The sequence below is a fragment of the Dermochelys coriacea genome, chromosome 10, assembly GCF_009764565.3.
Source record: "Dermochelys coriacea isolate rDerCor1 chromosome 10, rDerCor1.pri.v4, whole genome shotgun sequence".
Lineage (NCBI taxonomy): Eukaryota > Metazoa > Chordata > Testudines > Dermochelyidae > Dermochelys > Dermochelys coriacea.
Genome location: NC_050077.1, coordinates 16,520,762 through 16,533,827, shown reverse-complemented (window position 1 = coordinate 16,533,827; position 13,066 = coordinate 16,520,762). Strand labels below are relative to the sequence as shown.

Genomic DNA, 13,066 nt, shown 5'->3' with positions numbered 1-13,066 from the left:
CTTATGTTTCCTGAGCATTAATAAACTGGCTTGTAATCACTCACAGTATAGTCCTCGGCTCACATGTGCTGCATTACTCTGCACCAGATATTAGCTCCAATATAATAGGCAGTTATTTGTAGACTTAAACTAAAAAAAGATGGCTCATCAGTAAACCTTCTTAAAAGGTTAAAATAAAGTACAGTAAGGTCAGAAGGCTAAAGATGATCACCAATGACAAATGCAGGAATCAAAGCTGTTTGATCTATTTGTTTCACACCAAAAGGGCTTCTTTCCAAACTGCTTGTTGAAGTGGATGATAAACTGGAAGGAACTACAGTAAATCTGCAATACTGTTTCAACAAAGACAAGCACAGCTAGAATAAGGAGAAAGACTGACAAGACCTGTTGCCAATGCATGTTATTGCGAGGAATACAGAGAAGCTGGAAAATAGAACAACAAAAGTGAAAAATAGATTCATGTAAACAATACACAACGCACACAAGCTGTACAGAAAAATGCATGCAATGTAATTTTTTTTGTGAATTAGCTGTATTGTGACACTGCGTAAGAGGTGAAATAAAAGTGTACTTGAAATTCAGCATGTATTAAGGCTCTCTCACATACTGTGAGTGACCTTTATTAGCACTCATTCATAATTTCCCACAATACCAGCTACAAAGCTTAGTAGCAATGCATAATGGTCACTGGTCTCTAATTGGGCTCCATCAAACTTCTGAGGACTTCCAGAAGTAGTGTACAATTGGTGATGCACTTTGTTCTGGTCCATAGTTAAAGTATCTAATTTTGTGAGCCAACAGACACCGGTACAACACCTGTGTACCTTAATTATATTGAATATCGTTAATGAAATAACATTGTTAAGTTAAGGAAATGTTATCATCCTGTACTGCATTTATGCCAGATATTTTTTAAGATGAAAGGTTGATGTCCTGTTTGTGTGTGTCCTTTGTCTTTTGAAAGTGATACAAATGTTATGTTATTGGACAAATAAGCATATTATAAAAACTATTTAAACAAGAAGGAAACTTTGAGAAAAGCTCACACACATACACTGACCAGGACAATTCCTCCCGCTTTGTTCTGCTTTCTGCAAGTTACTAAGGCTGTGTCTTCCTATGTGACCAAACAGGATCTAGCAGAATGGAGACATAATCCTGACTTAATAATAACAATGGTATTACATTTCCTTTTCTTTTTCAAATGATACTTAATAGTTCATCTATTTTCATTAGTCCTTGGTTGGTGTGTATGAATTTTGAGATCACCTTGTATTTATACATTTAGCCAGCCCATGAAATAGGATTTTTTTCTGCAGAACCTCTTTTAAATTTACTTTTCACTTAATTATTAAGAGAGGTGATGTGTCAGTTGTTTGGTTATATAGGTCCTTTCAGCTGCTAAAATTAACATGTTTATTGAAAGATTATTAGAATGAAATAGGCGTCTAAAACTCATATATTTTCAGTAATATATTCTCATCTGAATACAGCCCGTTGAAAATATACCACTAGATGAAAATGCAAAAACTTATATATAGTTTAGCATCATTTTTCAAAGTTCTTCCAAGAGCCAGGTAGATTGAGAACACTCAGAAGATCGTTTGGGCTGCTTTCCCAAAACGAGGGGGTTGTTTGGTTGACCACAAACCTGCTGGATATCCCAGAATCCACTGATGACCACTGACATCTAAGTGGAAGCCCCCTCCATCTGCCCCCATCCTTACCCAATGGCTTCATGGCAATGTGACTTAATTGGAGACTCACTAACAGGGACTCCCCTGTGACCACAGCAATCTCTGAAGCCCTGAGGAGGGCTTAAAAGTAGCACAGTCAGTGGCTATATTACCTTTTCCAGGTAAGGTGTGTGGGGATGAAGGAGGTGGGGGAAGTATGATGTGCATTCTTGCACTGACGCACCCAGTTTCCTCCACCTTCCCCAGTATGGATCCGAGACATGTAGAGAATGCTGCTTTCTGGTCTGAGGGGTAGCATGATATTACCAAAGTGTCTGAAACCCCCATTCTGTTGTATAATCTAACAACATACTAGCTGCAATCATGTGTGAAAAAGTTTAGTAAGCACTACTCTCCTTTGAGTGACACGGTAAAGGTGCTATATGTTATCCAGTTCATTTTCCTCCACTTTCCCAACTCACCCTCCCTGTCCCTTTTCAGGGACCCCTCTCACAAGACCATGTCATTTCAGGAACTATGGTCTCTTCTAGAGTTGGGAGCAATAGAGGAAGTTCCTTACCAACACAAAGGGAAAAGGCTTTGTTCCTGGTACTTCCTGGTCCCAAAGAAATCTGGTGGCCTTCACTATGTTTGAGATCTAAGAAATCAAAAGAATTATGTTCAGGATAAGAACATAAGAACATAAGAATGGCCATACTAGGTCAGACCAAAGGTCCAACCAACCCAATATCCTGTCTACCGACAGTGGCCAATGCCAGGTGCCCCAGAGGGAGTGAACCTAACAGGTAATGATCAAGTGATCTCTCTCCTGACATTCATCTCCACCTTCTGACAAACAGAGGCTAGGGACACCTGGCTAATAGCCATTAATGGACTTAACCTCCATGAATTTATCCAGTTCACTTTTAAACCCTGTTATAGTCCTAGCCTTCACAACCTCCTCAGGCAAGGAGTTCCACAGGTTGACTATGCGCTGAGTGAAGAAAAACTTCCTTTTATTTGTTTTAAACCTGCCACCCATTAATTTCATTTGGTGGCCCCTAGTTCTAATATTATAGGATTATAGGATGGTCTGTGATCCCTTCTTTGGAGACTAGAGATTGATACGGTGCCCCCAAGCTACAGAACATGTACTTCCATGTGTCAATACATGCCTCCCACAGGAAGTACCTTTGATTTCTGGTGGGCATCAATCACTATCCACACACATTGCTCCCCTTCAATCTATCTTCAGTCCTGAGGGTTTTCTCCAAGTGCACGGCAACGGTGGCAGCCCATTTGGACATTCAAATTTTTCCCTACTTCTACAATTGGCTCGGCCAAGCAGCAACCAGATCCAGAACAGTGTCCTAGTCATCAGAAAGAAAAGGAGTACTTGTGGCACCTTAGAGACTAACAAATTTATTTGAGCATAAGCCTACGGTGCCACAAGTACTCCTTTTCTTTTTGCGAATACAGACTAACACGGCTGCTACTCTGAAACTAGTCATCAGGCAAGTCTTGTCCCAGCTAGGCCTGCGGTTAAATTTGCAAAAGTCCCACTTACCCCCTTCTCAATGCATAATGTTTGTAGTGGGAGACCTTTGATGCAGCAATAATCATATCTTACCTCCCAGCTGAAAAATTCCATTCTATAATTATCCTTTCCAACATCCTCAAATTCAGTCCTGTAACAACAGTGAGAGCCTTCAGTTCCCAAGCCTTATGTCATCATGCATGTCTGTAACCCCACATGGCAGATGTCTGGTGGTTGGTGCTTCTGTCAAAGATTGGGGGGCCCATCTCAGTCAACTTCAGACTCAAGCCCAGGACAAGGCATCCATGATCTTCATTGCTGCAGCTCGGTTATCAATGTTGGTTCACAGACCTTCACCCTCTGTCTATCCCTGCACCAATAACTCTTTCACTAATTTCAGCTCATCTGTCCCAGAAGCAGGGTAAATCTCTTCATAAGAACCCGGAATCTGTCCACCTGACCGCTTGCATGATCACTGGCTGAACACTTATGAGAAATCATGCTCCCATCAGGTCCAGCCGCAGAAAATTCTCCACCAGAACCATATATGCATTGAAGGGGAAGAGGTTTCTATGGGGAAAGAGACAAATTCACAAACACGAAGACATACAAAGCAGACATAAAATAGCAGAGAAAGTTTATACCCCCTTCCTTCTAAATTGCCCTCGGGCACACCACTATGCATGAGGCCGCGTCAGGCATAAAACTGGCACTCCTTCATTAGAAACAAATTAAAAATACTGATAGGAAACTAAAATCGCCCAAACCTGCAAATAAAAGCTTTCCTGGCAGCGGTGGGATTCGAACCCACGCCATCGAAATGACTGGAGCCTAAATCCAGCGCCTTAGACCACTCGGCCACGCTACCACCTGATTACTACGTTGACCTTGAGGGCTATATAGAGAGGATAGGCGCTGATTCGCTGCCTTTCCTGGTTCACCTCCTCTATTTTTGCCACTGAGTTTAAGCCGCCCGCTGCTTCGCCAGGCGCTCGGCGGTGTTTGTCTGCTCCCCCAGAGAGCAGCCGGAGGGACCAAGTGCCGCGAAGGGGAGCTCCCGGGGAGGAGGCCGGCCGGTTAGGAAGGCGTGTGGGGCCGGGGAGGGGCTCACACCCCGCGGGAGCGTGGACAGCACGGAAGAGCCCCTCTGGGCCACCCGGGCAGCGGAGCGGCGGCGGGCCGAGCGCCGCGTCCGGCGGCGCAGCATTAACCCGCGGGGGCAGCAGGTGGCGCTGCTGCGGCGTCGCTCCCCGGCCTGCTGCACCTGGCCGAAGCCATCGTCAGCCAGCGGCGCGGCCCTTGGAGCGCGCGCCCGTCCCTGCCCCGCCACGTGCGTTTCCCAGGCTTCGCTCTGCAACGTGTCCGCCTCCGTCTGACCTCGCGCGCCCCCCGGGGCCTCCCCCGCCCCTGCGGGACTCAGCTCCTCCCCGGGACTTGGAATGTCCCGGGCCGCAGCGCTGACCGGAGCAAGGTGACCCAGTGCCTGACACGCCGCGACCCAGTAGTGGGTCGTGACCCACGGTTTGAAAAACTGCTCTTGCTCCCTCTCCCTTCCCCAACCGTGTCTTTTATGTGCAAGCTGGGCTCTGTCGAGTCCAGTGGCGGCTAGCAGCACTGCAAGCCCATGCCCGTGGGCGAAAGCAAATTCTGTGAGTGCCCCAACCCCCTAATGCAAAATTCTGCATTGTGCAGCTGCGCAGAATTCTCCCAGGAGTATTCAGTTCAGCAAAGAAATGGGGGGAGAGAGAAAGCCCTCCCTGAAGCAGCAGTAAAGGAGGAACAAGCATGTATTGGGGCAACCACTAACAAGGCTATATTTAAGGATGAGCAACTATTTCCCTTATAAACAAACAAACAAACAAACAGTTTTTGTTGGTTTATAGCCTGTCTGATTAATGACTGTTGGCTGCGAATTATCTACGGGGAAACACCGTTTTACTGTATGATATTAAACCAAATCCTTCAATTATTTTTGAATTAAAAGAGGCAAATGGTAGAAGTTAGAACATGTCAGATGCTTTTTTGGTTCTGGAAAAAAGCGAAGTTTTTGTTAATTTGGAACAAAATGCAGCATCTGCTTAGTTCCTGAGGTGGGCTACAGAGAGGAAAAACCGTGGGTCACGACCCAGTACTGGGTTGTGGCATGTCAGGCACTGGGTCACCTTGCTCTGGTCTCAGAGTAGCAGCCGTGTTAGTCTGTATTCGCAAAAAGAAAATGAGTACTCAAATTTGTTAGTCTCTAAGGTGCCACAAGTACTCCTTTTCTTCTTGCTCTGGTCAGCACTGTGGACCGGGACATTAAAAATCCCATAGGCGGTGCTGCCCAGATAAGGAAGGCTAGTGCCTGCCTGTTACGACACCACCTGTCCCTACACGATGAGAAGCCCCGGTGGGCTGGCCTCTATTCCACCTTGATCCCAAGGCCCACCGAGGATATCAGTTGGCAGCTCCTTCACAGGGCCGTGAGCATGGGCGTGCACTTGGCGGGGTTCACCCCAATCCCGGACACCTGCCCCTTTTGCAGCAAGAGGGAAATCCTGGTGCACGTCTACCTGGAGTGCTCCAGGCAGCAGCCCCTATTCCGGCTCCTCATGAATATTTTGTTAAGATTTTGGTTGCACTTTTCCCCTCACCTTCTTATCTATGCACTCCCTGTCCGTGGCCCCACCCAGTCATGGGACCTCCTGGTCAACCTCCTCCTGGCCCTGGCTAAAGTGGCCATCTATAAAACCAGGGTGAGGAGGTTGGCCGATGGAGTCTCCTGTGACTGTGGGGCCTATTTCCGATCCTCCGTCCATTCACGCCTCCGGGTAGAGTTCTTCTGGGTGGTGTCCACTGACTCCCTTGACACCTTCGAGGAGCAGTGGGCGCTGTCCGGGGTTCGCTGCTTGGTGTCCCTGTCTGGTTCCCTTCGTTTGACCCTTTGACCGCACTCCTGTCCCTATTGTTGTTATTAGTTGTCCCCCGCAATTATTTGGCTTTCCAAGTCCTTGGACCCCCCCTTAGGCTCGGGGGGGATCCTTTAGCAGTGGGCGGTCTTTGCCCGCCCACTTCCTGGATCCCCAGACGACGACACCGCGCTGCACCCTGGAAGCAGCCAGCAGTGGGTCCGGCTTCTAGGCAGCGGGGTCATGGTGCTCTGCACGCTGCCCCTGCCCTGAGACTGGCTCCGCACTCCCATTGCCCGGGAAGCGGGCAGTGGGAATTGGAGGGCAGTGACTGTGGGCGAGAGTCACGTGTAGCTCCTTGTGTGCCTCCGCCTAGGAGCTGGACCTGCTGCTGGCCGTTTCTGGGGCACAGCGCGGTCTGCAGTACCAGAACAGGCAGGAAGCCTGCATCTGCACCCCAGCTGCCCCACTGACCGGGAGCCACCGGATTAATTTGCACCCCAACCCCATGCCCCAGTCCCCTGCCCTGAGCCCCCCCTAACCTGGAATCCCTTCCTGCACCTCAAACCTCAGAACCTGCACCCAGACACCTGACCCTCTCCCACACTCCAACCCCCTGTCCTAGCCCACAGCCCCCTCCCACACCCCAAACTCCTCATCCCCAGCTCTGTTGGGTCATGAGCATCAACAATTTGCTTCAACTTGGTCCCCAGAAAAAAAGTTTGAAAACCACTGAGCTAGAGGGTTTCTGGCAGCTGCAGGTCCCAGCATGCTCTTAGGGAAGGAGAGGGTAGTAGGCAAGAAATTCAAACTCTGTATAAGCCTAGGATTGAGCAGGCTGTTTCTCCTTCTGGATTCCTGGACTCTGGGGGCAGAGAGGGGGTGCAGGTAACTGGGCTGGGGGGCCCTGCAGCTAGGCTGTGGATGGGGTGTGGGTATCTGGGCTGGGGGCCCTTGCAGTTGGGCTCTGGAGAGGAGGGGGTTCAGGTGTATTGGCGGCAGGGGCCCCTGTATGTGGGCTTTGTGGGAGAAGGGTTGTGGGTATCTGACTCCCCAGCTGGGCTCGGGGAGACAGAGAAACAGGAACTGGGTTGCAATAGGTATTTCTTTAACTCTATACTCCATATTTGCTGACAGGTATTTTGAAATAAATTACCAAAATAATTGAAACTGGCATGATTATGTAGTGTTATTTTGACAAATAAAATTAGCAGAATTTTTAATTTTTTGGCACATAATGCCCATAGGAGTAACTGAAGCAAAATATTAGGCTATTGTATGCTGGAATATCAAAAATGCTTCTCTTTTTCTCTCCCCCTCATAGCTTTAAAATCCATCTCGGTCCCTCTCAACGAAACAGAAGCCTTTTAAAAATATGTATGTACGTATTTAAAAACTTGTATTTTCAGTCTCTCAGATGCATATTTTCATGACCACTCATTACTTTGAGCCACACTTTTTTACACAAGCTTTATATATAATGTGCAGTTACCACACTTGTTACCTTTTGCTCCTCCTCGGATGTAAATTTCTACCATTCTTTTCATTTCTGTGTAGTGTTTATCCTTTTGGCTTTTCTCTGGAGAATTATGCCACATCTGAAGTTGTATAAGATGCACTACAGAATCCTAGCTACAGCTAGGCAAATTCACAACTGAACTCATAACCAGTTAAAATTCATCAGCTTCCATACCTCTTTACACACTTGCAGCTCATACCAGGCTCATCAAAAGATTTGCTAAAGTTCACTATCTTTTGGTGGTCTAGAGCTGATGGCTTTGCATCAATATCATGGCAAATTCACAGTTTCACAGGGTTACCCCTGAATCTGGGTGAAAACTGGTGGTTTTGAGTGGGTTTTTGTTTGTTTGTTTGTTTGATGTAGAATCAAGAAGATCCAATTGAAGCCTTGGAGTAACCATGCAGATTGAAACCAATTAGAATGGTGGCATTAACTGCTGTGTTTTATACAGAACAAGATCTGACATTTTGTGGCACCTCACCAGTTATTGTCTTCACCTGGGGAGCCAATTTAGCCAATGTGTAAGCAGATGCATCTCCCATTGACTTCAGTAAGAGTTTTGCCAAATATAACCAGAGCTGAATGTGGTTTGTGAATGGAAGTTTCAGTTTCTTTATCATGGGACATAACATGGGCAGTTGTACCTTTGTGGTTGCTGTGATGCCAGTAGGAAATGATACAACTATTCTTTTGTGGTTAGGGGGGTAAACAATTAATGCCATAGTTTTAGAACATTAAATGAATATAGATTTTACCAGCTCTCTGTATCCCTATACCATCTGTCTGTATTCTCAATGTCTGAATTCCACTACGTTAAATGCATAAATGCATGTGGTGTGAAAGAGAGCGAGAGAAATTAATACCAAGTGAAGTTATATGCTTGTTCATTATGCTTTTCCTATTAATCAAATAAGATTTATGGACCAGCATGTTTTGCTTAGAAAAATTTATGGATGCATCCTTAAGGATAGGATGTTTAGGAAATTAAAGAATTTGATGATAATTTTGTGCCTGGAATTTTAAAAGAATGTAGTTTCAAATTGCTCTACAAGTTTGATACTGTCTGCAAGGTGTTTTCCTTTTTAATGAGTAAAAAATGATGCCCTCTTAGAAACCAGTTTCTCAACAAAACCTAATTTCACTCTTAACGCACTGGATTTCTACAGCTTTCACAGCCACTGGAAAATAGCAACTTGTGCTTGCATTGCTAAACATATTAGATCAAGGAGTTAATATGTTAAACTTTCATGATGTTAATCTGCTAGGCTGCCACTAGAAATTAATTTTAAATGTTCTCAAGAAAGAATCAAATAAATTAAAGGCAAAGTTCCTATGTTGTAATAGAAAAAATTGTTTTCTAATAACATATTAAGACATTTAAACTGAAAACCAAGAATAAAAAATACTGCATATGTGTGCAACATGGGTAAGTTAGAGCTACTTAATTTTTGTGTTTTTGACTTTTGAGTATTTTAATTGTTCAGACTTTCACTAAACAAATTTGAGTGATATCCTTCAAATTCTAATTTTACTTAGCATTGATATTTTATTTTTAAAGTGTCCTAATTAGTATTCAAAATTCACACCTCATTAAGGAGAATGGGTGGGAGGAAGGGTAAATTTTGTATTTTGCTGCTACAGTTAGGTTGGATTGTCCCCTAAGATCCATGCATCCATCCATCTGTGAAGAGATGTTCTCTTCATGCAGAAGGAAGGCTAAACTGTTGCTCTATTCTGGAGAGCGTTAGAGAGAAATTGGTCATATCAGGACAGTGTTTATCAAGTGAGAGTTGCAACTTTCCCACCCCTTCAAGGAGGCACGAAAGACTATAAAGAGGGTTGTGAAGCACTGGCAATTTTATTACCATTCTAAAGCAAAAAATATAAAATGTCCGACGTTACTTTGGGGAGGCCAAAACATTCAGTGTTTGTGGAAACACTGGCCTAGTTCACACCTCTCATGGAGCTGCTATTTCAGATTTTCTGCAATCTCAGGAATCAGAGTAGCAGCCATGTTAGTCTGTATTTGCAAAAAGAAAAGGAGTACTTGTGGCACCTTAGAGACTAACAAATTTATTAGAGCATAAGCTTTCGTGAGCTACAGCTCACTTCATCGGATGCATTCGGTGGAAATCACAGATGCAGCATAGCGTGAGGTGGGCTTCAGAAGGTTTTCTTCACAAACAAGAAGTGCTAGAAATTTTTCTGCTTTAATGAAAGGTTATGCTCTGCATGAAATGAGATTGCCAGAGGCTGTAAGGGGGTTGCATCAATTAATGGCATAATCTAGCTGCTCCTGCTTTTGGTTTTTTATATGAAAAGGTATATTCTGCAGCCAAAATTGCAGGGATTCTGAAATCAGAAAATCCATTTCCCCCAAGACATTCCGCCCCCGTCTCCCAGTTATGGTAGGGGTTTTTAAATTTGTGTTTGGGGGGAGGATTCTGTTCTGCATATTGCAATGAAATACTAGTCTCAGCAGTAGCATTAGAACAGCAAGTGCTGTCTCTGTCAACTCAGCCGCTGGGCCTGTCAGAGAAGAACAGATACTGTGCAGTTCTCCCCATCTGCACATGACATCACAAAAGGCAGTAAGGACTGCTTCTGTAACTTACTCAGGATATGTAACGCTTATTAAGATTAGTCTCATGAGTAAATGCTCAGCATGAGTAAGGGTTGCAGAATCTGACCCTTAGCAGATGCCAACTGAATATAATGAAGCCAGAATTTGTTTACAGGGAGAAAATAGCATTTTTTTCATTGCCCACAACTCATAAATGGGGTTTTGCTCAAACATTCCACAAAATTCAGCTTTGGACAGTGACCAAACATGGAAAATTTCAGCCCACCAAGTGAATGTTTTAGAAAGTTATGAGAGAGCATGTACTGGGTGTTATAATGGAGACTGTTTTACAACTTTATTTAGAATGCATAACCCTGTATCATTTCTCTTGGATGGATTAAATTAAAAAACACACACACACACACACACACATTACATTTTAGAAGTTGAACTAAAGATAGGGAGAGCAAAGTCATTTTTACAGACAAAAAGTAGTGCAATTAGTAACTTTGTATTCTGGTGCTGAGAAACTGTGGTAAAGGGCATGTTAGAAATAGTTAGAAAAAAAGAGAGATTATGATGGTTGCTGCATTCAGAAATCACTTTGATTACAGAGATGGCACAGTAATTTTATTAACCACATAAGCATACAATTTGGACTGGAATCATCTCAGGATTCTGGGAACACTGATTTTTCCCTGTAGGCACGTTCAGAGGCTTAACATAGGCACTGGCATAATCATTCCCGCTCTAGTCTTTGTGCAGGGGGATTAGAATTCCACATACAGGCAGCAAAATGATAACTTTTTGTGAACAAATAATTAGTTATCAATCTGGTCCTTTTTCACACATCCTTTTCATACAAATGTGTGGAATGTACATGGTTAAAGTAGCATATAATATTTTTAACTTCTGAAAAGAAGCAATAATATTTTGTCCTGTGTTTATAAGAATTTTTTTTTTAATTTGAAACTGTTTCATAGCATGTAAACTCTCTTAATCGACTAATATAGGTAATTAATGGACAAAAACAAGCACAACAGTGATAAAATTTTAATTGAATCAAGTGAAATTGGCTCACACAGAAATTCACATGCAAAAGATCAGGGCAGTAGATCTGCTATCTGCTGTAATTAATTAGTTATTTACTGCATTACACGACTATACCTGCTGGATGTTATTTCGAATAGGAAGCTACAGGAACATTCCACTAGGGGAAATTATCTTCTGTGTCCAGCAAATTGGATTGCAATATTTTTAAGAGTGCTATGTTAAAATATACCAATATTATTATTCATGTCTGTCATTACTTATGACTTTCTTCCACAAAACCAATCTGTACAAGAATTGGCCACAGGGAATAAATCTACTTACTTTGTTTAAAGAGCTGTTGAATTTGAGATATAAAGGAAAGTATTTTCTGGACACTGGTCTCTCTAGACTATATTGCATTTCACTGACTTCTGTATCCATTTGTTTTTTCTCCGATGTGTTCTTGCAAGTAAAGTGGGCAAAGAGAATTAATACATAATTTCACTGACTTCAATTCAGGTAAGAATTCATCTGCAATATTCCAAGAATATAAATGTTTGTATATATCTATATATGAAATAATATTGTTATTTTCATATTGCATAGAAGGATTTACTTTGCGTCTCTCAGTTCATTGTCAAGAGTAACTTATACTTTTCTGTTGGGTTTAGTCAAAGCAAAAAGTGAAGCTTTTTTGAAACTGCCACATTAGAAAAAAGAAAAGAAGTACTTGTGGCACCTTAGAGCTTACGAAAGCTTATGCTCAAATAAATTTGTTAGTCTCTAAGGTGCCACAAGTACTCCTTTTCTTTTTGCGAATACGGACTAACACAGCTGCTACTCTGCCACATTAGAAACATCCTTTATGTAAGCACATGGCCTTCCTTTTCATTACTGTTACAATTACAGTGTATTCCTACCTGATTTTTAGTGGCTATTGTGACTGGTGACTAACATTAAAATAGATGTTTGGGATTTTTTTCCTTCCCCCCTTCTATACTGTTTACAATGCTCTTCAGGAACATTTATGGCATGTTACGTGTTAGTCTGTATTCGCAAAAAGAAAAGGAGTACTTGTGGCACCTTAGAGACTAACAAATTTATTTGAGCATAAGCTTTTGTGAGCTACAGCTCACTTCATCAGATGCATTCAGTGGAAAATACAGTGGGGAGATTTATATACACACACACAGAGAACATGAAACAATGGGTTTTATCATACACACTGTAATGAAGTGAGCTGTAGCTCACGAAAGCTTATGCTCTAATAAATTTGTTAGTCTCTAAGGTGCCACAAGTACTCCTTTTCTTTTTGCGAATACAGACTAACAGGGCTGCTACTCTGAAACCTGTAAGGAGAGTGATCACTTAAGATGAGCTATTACCAGCGGGGGTGGGGGGGGAGAAGAGGAAAACCTTCAGTGGCAGTAACATACGCCAAAGGACATAGGTGAATATTCTATGGTGTAAATATCTGTGTTAATAATGTAAAGAGTGTAAACCCTTGTGCAGCCAGATAATAAGATAAACAGTGGGCCTGTAACCGATCATTCTAACCCATTTATGTTGGGTGTTCCCTTCAGAACAGGGGTGGAATCTGTACTTTGAACTCTGAGCCTTGTGAGTAGGTCTCCAATAACTGTCTGGTACCTTTAAGTAGCACTATCCACAGGGAAGAAAATTAAAAAATGGAGAAGGAAAAGACTCTTCGGGGTCCTCCAGTCGCGTCAGGGGCTGATGACTCGGCCCCCCACTATTCTGCTGGCTGGAATGGAGGAGGCGATGCTTTGGGGGTCCCAAAGCCGTGTCCGTCATGTGTCCCCAATTAGTTCCTCCAAACACGAGACC

At 43.3% G+C, this 13,066-nt stretch overlaps 1 non-coding gene across 1 annotated transcript; it reads right to left on the bottom strand.

The window, feature by feature from the left end:
* Positions 1–3,999: 3,999 nt before the first annotated feature.
* On the bottom strand, positions 4,000–4,081 carry TRNAL-UAG. Its single transcript has one exon. It is a non-coding gene; the product is annotated as a tRNA-Leu (tRNA).
* Between the last annotated feature and the right edge of the window lie 8,985 nt (positions 4,082–13,066).